At 46.9% G+C, this 9,304-nt stretch overlaps 1 protein-coding gene across 1 annotated transcript in view; it reads right to left on the bottom strand.

Moving 5' to 3' along the window:
* The window catches only part of LOC119176145 (uncharacterized), a 61,012-nt gene extending 60,647 nt beyond the window's left edge, over positions 1–365 (bottom strand). Inside the window, exon 1 of the transcript XR_012886850.1 lies at positions 307–365. The gene's annotated coding sequence lies outside the window, so the exon portion shown is untranslated. The remainder of the gene's footprint in view (positions 1–306) is intronic.
* Positions 366–9,304: the final 8,939 nt, after the last annotated feature.

Here is a 9,304-nt window from a genome sequence, read left to right as displayed (position 1 = left end):
GCAGACGTCAGCTTTCAATTCCACGCAGGCTGCAACGTTCGTCAAGAATGCAGCTGGTAGCATGGTAGCAGGCATTGTATATGGAGAATATGGTGATAAAAACGCGCACCATTCCGTTAAGTTTCCGCATATAAGCACTGTTATCATCACACGCGAGCACGCACCGAGGAAAGAAAACGCGCAAACACAGAAACTTCGCTCCACTTCGCACACAGCCATCTACGCACGCAGCGATAGAGTTTTATAAAATAGTACTCGTATGAAACTGTCAATTTAAAGGGTAGTTAGATTGCAAAGTGTTCTTACATGACGAAACACAAGTGCTCGTCGTTCTTTTCGCTATGACTGCATACGATCAAATATGGTCTTCGGCTTGGACTCGCTTTGGCTGGTTGTGGGCCGCTAAACCGAAACTAACCTCGACCAGAACAAACAGCCGCAGCCAACCGTTTAGACCACAGAACACCACCACCGTGCCCCGTTGCTTTTAGGCTATTACAGTGCGGCGGTCCAAAATTTCACAGACGACGAAAATTTCGGCAAACTTAAATCAGAAGAAGCGTGCGCGCATTCTGTATGCACAGTACGCGTGTGCGCTCGCCCTGTGAGGATTCTTTCTTTTCCTCTTTTTTTTTCTTTTTTTCTTGCGGCGCGTTATACAGATAACTGCGAGCGTAGAGTTTCATACTCCTTCCAACAAAGTAGCAAACAAAATAGCAAAAAATGTGCTGAAGAGTCAAGCTGGCAATTATTAGTGACATAAACATGCGCGCATATGGCCTTGCAAGCGTTGAAATGTCAGCATGCAGATTCAATTCGTCAATTAACATATATGATGTTATAAACATGCTAATGAGAATGTTAGAACTTGTCGCGCACGATCTTAGTTTTGGAAACAACCAATTTGGGATGTTCTAGCGATTATCCCGACTCCGACAAACCTGTAGCCGTTTTCTTAATTCGTCAAAAAGCTTCCTGTTGTTCGCTTTTTCATGTGAAAGACAAGTCATCTTTTGTTAGTTTCGTAAAAGATTCCGCAATCTTTAAGAAATTTCCCACAAATCGACTATAGTAGGCACATGAACCCAAAAACGACGCACTGACTTTTTGTTTCTGGGTGTGGGGAACCTCTGAACAGCGACTGCTTTTTCGGGATCCGAATGAACGCCGTCAGAACAATTGACATGTCCAAGGAATCGCAGTTCTTCGAAGCCAAGTTGCATTTTTCGGTTTTAATTGTCAAGTTTGCTGACCGGATGGCTTCCAATACTGTGCGTAGTCGCCCTAGATGTTGGTCAAACGTTGCAGAAAATACCACCGCGTCATCCAAATACAGTAGGCATGACTGCCATTTCAATCCTGCGAGGACAGTGTCCATCATTCGCTGGGACGTCGCTGGCGCGGAACAGAGGCCGAATGGAAGCGCTTTGAATTCGTAAAGGCCATCTGGTGTTACGAATGCCGTTTTTTCATGGTCCCGCTCGTCGACCTCTATTTGCCAATATCCGCTTTTCAGATCCAAGGAGGATCTGAAAAGCGGACATGGATGCTGGCATATAGGCCTCGTGGTGTCTTGTGTTATAATTCTGTGTTTCGTAATTGACGTGTGCTGGACCTTCGAGGCAATTTGCACGCAGGACGTCCCGTGGACATCGTAACTTGGATTTGGGATGTCTGGGAAGCGTCCATACACAAACGGCTTTGGGGCACCAGACTTTTGGGGCCCCTATTCGATTGTTGTGGATGAGTAATAAAGCAACGACGAGCTTCACCGGGAAAACAAACTTTCAAGTCATTTATAGGAGTCACGACTGCGGCACACAAATTTTTTCAAAGTCACATTTTATGCTTCAGAAACTCGAAAACTTGACTAGCTGCCTGAAGGAAACGAGAAAGGGAGACAGGAAAGAGCGCAGTTCGGACTTGAATATTACTTTTGTAAACACTGGAAGTTACAACAAACTGCTTCCTTTCAAGTCACGATTGAAGAACGGGCAACTATGCAAACGAGCGCGTTTCGTTCGATTGGTCGCGCTTGTCGGCGTGACCATGTGGTGCAGTCTGCTATTGTGCCCTTTGTTGACAGCCTCTCACGTGGCCCAGCCGCCCGAGCCTATTCACACTTGCCTTATGATATGACGAGTCGACGATCCTCCAAGTGGAGCTCTAAAAGTGCGCATCATCAGTTTGGCAGCCGCGAACGTAAATCTCTGATGGCCAAAAAAAAAAAAAAAAAGGAAAGCTCGATCACTATAGTCTCTGCCACGTCTTTCGCTGATGGTGAGCGAATTGCGGACGTCGCTAACATGAGTTCCACCATTGCTTGCCTTGATGTATCGGACCTGCGACCAATTAAGTACGCCACGCACGTATGAAGTTCAATGTCGAGTATCGTAATGCGCAGACAGTTCAAGCGTCCATTAATTTCCACGAGTGAGCTGGAAAAGAGCTCAGATGAGAGTGAAAGATGTGCTGGCATGAAACGGGTGGAAGTTTGTTTCGTTGTGAATGTTGCAGAATTTAATGCACTACTGAAGAAGGCCCTGTGCCCACAATGCTGTTAAGGCAGAACTATCGGTCCACTTGATAACAAGGCATGGATTGACAACACGCGTATGGCGCTCACCTGCAGCACTTGCGGCACTGTTGCGAATGAATGGTCGTGCCCAGAACAAAAAAGGGGACGTTTGGCGTGAACACAAGCTCAATGCAAGACAAACCAACTTCGATACTTCTTGTTTCTTTACAGTGAACAATACCGATGGTTATAGTTGAGCCCTGTATGCTTACTAAGGGGCTACAGAAAGTGTGTTTGTGTGCTCTATTTAGTGCCACCGTGTAGGTTTCGGCTGTGCGCGCATGCATTTTCCTGCATCGTCTACGTTAGCTTGCTGTAATCTCACAACCATGACTTTAATACTATAAGAACTAGCAGTATCCCAGATGACACCCCAACAGTAACGATAGAAGAAGTCAGAAAAGCTTTGGAGAGCATGAAAAGAAGCAAAGCTGCTGGTGAGGATCAGGTAACATCAGATCTACTGAAAGATGGAGGACAGATTGTGTTTGAAAAACTAGCCACCCTGTTTACGAGGTGTCTCCTGACGGGAAGAGTACCAGAGTCTTGGAAGAACGCTAACATCATCTTAATACATAAGAAAGGAGATGACAAGGACTTGAAGAATTACAGGCCGATTAGCTTGCTCTCTGTAGTATATACAAGCTATTTACAAAAGTAATTGCTAACAGAATAAAGAAAACATTAGAATTCAATCAACCAAAGGAACAAGCAGGATTTCGAACAGGCTACTCAACAATTGACCACATTCATACTATCAATCAGGTAATAGAGAAATGCTCAGAGTATAACCAACCACTATACATAGCCTTCATAGATTACGAGAAGGCGTTTGATTCAGTAGAAATATCAGCCGTCATGCAAACACTGCGGAATCAGGGCGTAGATGAAGTATATATAAACATTCTGGAAGAAATCTACAGGGGATCAACTGCTACCATAGTGCTTCATAAAGAAAGCAACAGAATACCAATCAAGAAGGGTGTAAGGCAGGGGGACACAATCTCCCCAATGCTATTTACCGCGTGCTTACCGGAGGTTTTCAGAAGCCTAGAAAGGAAACAGTTAGGGATAAGAGTTAATGGAGAGTACCTTAGTAACCTGCGCTTCGCCGATGACATTGCATTGCTGAGTAACTCAGGGGACGAATTGCAACTCATGATTACGGATTTAGACAAGGAGAGCAGAAAGGTGGGTCTTAAAATTAATCTGCAGAAAACGAAAGTAATGTACAACAACCTCGGAAAAGAGCAGCGCTTCGAGAGAGGTAATAGTCCACTTGAAATTGTAAAAGACTGTCTATTTAGGGCAGGTAATAACCGCGGAGCCAAACCACGAGATTGAAGTAACTAGAAGAATAAGAATGGCATGGAACACAATTGGCAAGTACTCTCAAATAATGACAGGTAGATTGCCCCTATCTCTCAAGAGGAAGGTATACAACAGCTGCATCTTGCCAGTACTTAGCTACGGAGCAGAAACCTGGAGACTTACAAAGAGGGTTCAACTTAAATTGAGGACGACGCAGCGAGAAATGGAAAGAAAAATGGTAGGTGTAACCTTAAGAGACAAGAAGAGACCAGAGTGAATTAGGGAACAAACGGGGGTTAAGGATATCATAGTTGAAATCAAGAAGAGGAAATGGACATGGGCCGGGCATGTAGCGCATAGACAGTATAACTGCTGGTCATTAAGGGTAACTAACTGGATTACCAGAGAAGGCAAGCGGGTTAGGGGGAGACGGAAGGTTAGGTGGGCAGATGAGATTAAGAAGTTAGCGGGTATAAATTGGCAGCAGCAAGCACAGGACCGGGTTAACTGGCGGAACATGGGAGAGGCCTTTGTCCTGCAGTGGACGTAGTCAGGATGATGATGATGATGATGATGATGAATCTCACAACATTGTCATTTCGTTTTATTCACGAACTACTTTGCAAATTGGCTCTAGTGACGCCGCCATGTCAGCGTGTCATGTAGTTATTTCGTTGCAAATGGGACAAGTTGCATGGGACGCATTTTCAACAACGTTAGATGTACATCATATACATATATTGGTTGGTTGGTTGGTTCCTCGACAACTTGGTGCAACCTACCTGTAGGGGATAGGCCATGAATGGGACGGTGCCTTGCTTTTTAAATTAATTCAATTCTTGAAAGGGAATGTTGGATTAATTAGGCAATATAGGTAATAATTTAAAGGTGTTAGATTTCTAAACAAACAAAAAGAAAACCTTGAAAAAAGGCATAATAAACACACACAAAAAGAAAAAATCTATACGTAAAAGAACTGAATTTATCTATGTTTAGCATTCCATTCTTTTAGATTCTCGTAAGAAATTTGTAACTGTGGTAAAAACGCTCGTGTGACTGAAACCAAATGCGACTGCGCATCATTTCCGCTGATACCACAATGCCCAGGTAACCACTGAAAGACGAAGTCGTGGTCTTTTTGTATTAAGAGGTGGTGAAGTTTCATGGTTTGATAGGTCAACTTGTCGTGGCATCTGTGTCGGAGAACTGACCACAGGCACTGGAACGCTGATTTTGAGTCAGAAAACACGGCCCATCTACTCGGTATTTCTTTAAAATTGATTAGTTCTAGTGCACTATATACGCTGTTGTGACTCCGGGTCCTGCCGGTCTCGTTTTCGGTAGCTGGCCCCGTCGCAGGATCCATCGTCCAACAATTCAGCGAGAAAGAAGCGCCCGAACGAACAACAGAGATTTATTTACATGTGGAGAAGTGGTCAACTGACCCAAAGAGAGAAGAGTGCGTGTGATACAAAACGTCTTCGGCATTTTATAGCGCCACGTTGTTGACACTGGGCGCCTTGTCCGCATCGTCAGCCAATACGGTGTCTCCGGCACCTCGGCCACGAGGGAGGGGAAAACACCTCTCACAACACAAGGAGTGGCACAACCCAACACGAGGTCCATATATGGTCCCGGCGCCCCAAAATGTTACCAAATATGGTCACGAACGCACAGCAGACCCCGTAGCTCTCCCGGCGAGGAGGAACCCGAATGGGGAGGTGGGGGTGGACGACACCGTCAGGTCAAGAACCGGTTCTCCCCCAAACTCTCCCTGCTTGGCTCCCCAGGGCCGGTCGTAACAGTCTCTCGCGCGGGGGGGGGGGGGGGGGGGGTGGTGAAGATCTCGATGGGCTGAGGTTTGCAGCCACTGTCCGGAGAGATCAGCGCCGGCAGTCGGTTTGGTGACGACCGTCTTTGATGAAGTAGAGGGCAACACCTGCTTCATTGAGGGCTCAACAGACGTCACATACGCACATGAAAACACAACTACTCAGCCGGTGAGCGCCGGACAATTCCGCCAAACTCCACCAGGCAATTTTCCCCTTTAACTGATATTAAAGGAAATACACAATTTATTCAAAATGTTACTCACACTTTAAGGTGACACAAAACAACAACACTGGAAGCACACCGAACCCGAAACCCTGGATAGCCGTGTCTTCAACGTTTTCAAACAAGTACACCTAAAAGAGTAAAAAACAAAAAAACAATCGCTAGCTCTTGTCTAGGTCAGGAAAAAAAATGCCAGAGTTCTCGAGACATCCTCTCGCGTCAGGGGCATCGACTTAAGCCATCAGCGTTGCCATGGAGTACACCCTTTTTGTAGCGCATTTCAAACGTATATTGTTGCAAAACGAGGCTCCAACGCAGCAGGCGGCCGTTCTTAGAGGACATGGTCTGTAGCCAGGTGAGAGGACAGTGGTCCACTTCCACAATGAACTTGCTTCCGGCAATATAACAAGCCAGTTTCTGGACTGCCCAAACCAAGCACGCACATTCCTTTTCGCTAGCGCTGTAAACCTGCTCGCGAAGGGTAAGTTTCCGGCTAACATATAGGACGGGATGCTCTTGATCCCCCTCATCCCTTTGACTAAGAACCGCCCCCATGCCTCTATCACTAGCGTCGCATCGGACTATGAAAGGCCTCGAGTAGTCCGGTGAACTAAGCAAAGGTTGGCTCGACAAGGCCGCTTTCAAAACGCGGAAAGCCTTTTCTTTCTCCTCATCCCAGTCGACCATTTGGGGCTCGGTCTTGCGCAACGCGTCAGTAAGAGTGCTGGCAATGTCGGAATATCTAGGGATGTACTTACGATAGTAACCAGCTATTCCAAGAAAAGCCCGAATATTGGTTTTCGTTCGGGGCTGGGGAAAGTCTCGCATAGCTGCCACTTTCATTTCAGAGGGACGGCGATGCCCTCGACCGATAACATGCCCGAGATAGAGTACCTCTGCTTGTGCTAGCTGACACTTGGGCGCCTTTACCGTTAAACCTGCTTCGCGTAGGCGTGTCAGTACTGCTCTCAAATGCGTCAAGTGTTCTGGCCAGGACGAGGAAAACACGGCGACGTCGTCCAAGTAAGGCAATGCGAAGTCCTCTTGACCACGCAAAACCTTATCCATTAAGTTGGAAAAACAGTAAGGCGCGTTCTTTAGGCCGAAACTCAACACTTTAGGGCGGAATGTCCCCAATGGTGAAATAAATGCAGCATACCGGCTCGCCCTCTCGGTAAGCGGCACCTGCCAGTAACCTCTCACTAGGTCTAGCGTTGAGATAAATTGCGCGCTGCTTACCCTCTCGACGCGTTCCTCAATGTGGGGAATTGGGTATGTCTGATCCTTGGTGATGAGGTTTAACTTACGATAGTCTACGCAAGGACGCGGATCTTTGCCGGGTACCTCCACGAGAATTAACGGGGAAGTGTAATCACTTTCACACGGCTCAATCACACCCAATTCCAGCATCCTGTTAACCTCTGCTTTTATTAGCTCAAGCCGGCGAGGAGACACCCGATACGTCTTAGATCTTACCGGTTCCGACGAGGTAAGCTCTATGTCATGAGTGAGGACGGATGTCCGGCCTGGCTCGCTTACAAATCTGTCCTGAAACTCGGTCAAAAGACCACGCAATTCCTGCTTCTGCTTCGTTGTTAGTTGTGACTTTGATACTAAATCCTCAACTCTTTTCTCGATCGGGACTTCGTCCGATTCGGGAGATAATTCAGGGATTTCTGGCGGAACCTCTTCCGGAACATTTAAAGTCATGTTCACAATGGCTTCCCTCTCTTTGTAGGGTTTGAGTAAGTTGCTATGATACACCTGGTGTGCCTTACGACTTCCTGGTAATTTTACCACATAGTTGGTGTCAGACAATTTTCGAGTAATTTCGGCCGGGCCGACCCATTGCACTTCAAGCTTATTCTTTTGGGAGGGCCTCAACAACATGACCCTGTCTCCTACAGCAAAGTGTCGTGCTTTAGCGGTCCGATCGTAGTAAAGCTTAGCCTTCTGCTGTGCTTTGGTCATCGCACTCTCGGTCAGTTCTTGGGCTGTTGTTAGACGATCCAATAAGGTGAGTACATATTCCACTACTACAGGATCATCACCCTGACCTTCCCACGACTCTCTCAGCATACGAAGAGGAGACCGCAGTCTGCGGCCGTAAACAAGTTCCGCTGGCGTAAACCCTGTTGTCTCATGTGGTGCAGTTCTTAGTGCAAACATCGTTGCAGGTAAGCACATTTCCCAGTCAGTTTTTCGTTAAAAACATAAGGCTCTTAACACTCGCTTCATCACGGAGTGAAGCTTTTCTATCGAGTTCGACTGCGGATGGTAGACTGAACTATGCAATAATTTCACGCCACACCGCTCTAGAAAGGTTGTCGTTAAGGCACTCGTGAAAATGGTGCCCTGGTCTGATTGTATCTCGGCAGGAAAGCCTACCCGGGCAAACACGGACAGAAGTGCGTTCACTACTTCGACGGAACTTAGCTCTTTTAGCGGGACCGCCTCTGGAAATTTAGTAGCTGGGCAGATTAAGGTCAGGATGTGACGGTAGCCTGAAGTTGTCTTGGGCAAAGGACCTACTGTGTCAATTACCAACCGACGAAAGGGTTCCGTGATTACGGGTACCAGCTTCATTGGAAATTTCGCCTTATCTCCCGGCTTACGCACTCGCTGACACACATCGCAAGATTTTACAAACCTCTCTACATCTTTAAAGCATCCAGGCCAGTAGTATTCCTGTAAGAGACGATTTTTCGTCTTCTTTACGCCTAAGTGGCCTGACCATGATTCTCCATGCACCAAACTAAGCAAATCCTGATGATACGCCTGAGGTACGACTACCTGGTCAAATTCTACTCCTCGCCTATCTAGATATTTTCGATAGAGTATGCCGCTCCTCTCTTGGAATCTCACATTTCGTTTGGCGATTCCCTCTTTCGAACTGTCCTGGAATTGCTTAAGCGTTGGGTCACCCTTTTGTTCGGTTATTAATGAAGCGGGGCTAACCTGCAGCAGCCGACTGAAATTATCCGAAGTTGGCATGACACACAACTCCTTTGTAGTTCCTAGTACCTGGAATGTGTCACCCTCTGTGCTATCCTCTGTACTACCGGGAATCGGCTTGGGAGCAATGACATTCTCTATTTGCTCGGTCAACGAGGCGTAATTGACCCCTTCCAATTCGGGAGGAGGTTCAACGTCGCCTTTAGGAATGGTTGCCTCCGCGACTACGGCTTCTGCAGCCTGTTCTCGCACAAGTCGATTTGTTTCCGTGGTGTCCAACTCGCAACCAGGCCCGTTGTCGATTTGAGGCTTGTTTGCCTCAGTGAATGTTGCTCTCGCAGCCAGCGCACGTGCCTTTGATCTAGTCAGTGCCTGCACTATGCCTTCTCCCAACGTTAGACCTTT

This window comes from Rhipicephalus microplus, chromosome X (genome assembly GCF_043290135.1).
Source record: "Rhipicephalus microplus isolate Deutch F79 chromosome X, USDA_Rmic, whole genome shotgun sequence".
Lineage (NCBI taxonomy): Eukaryota > Metazoa > Arthropoda > Arachnida > Ixodida > Ixodidae > Rhipicephalus > Rhipicephalus microplus.
This window is presented reverse-complemented; position numbering and strand designations above follow the sequence as displayed.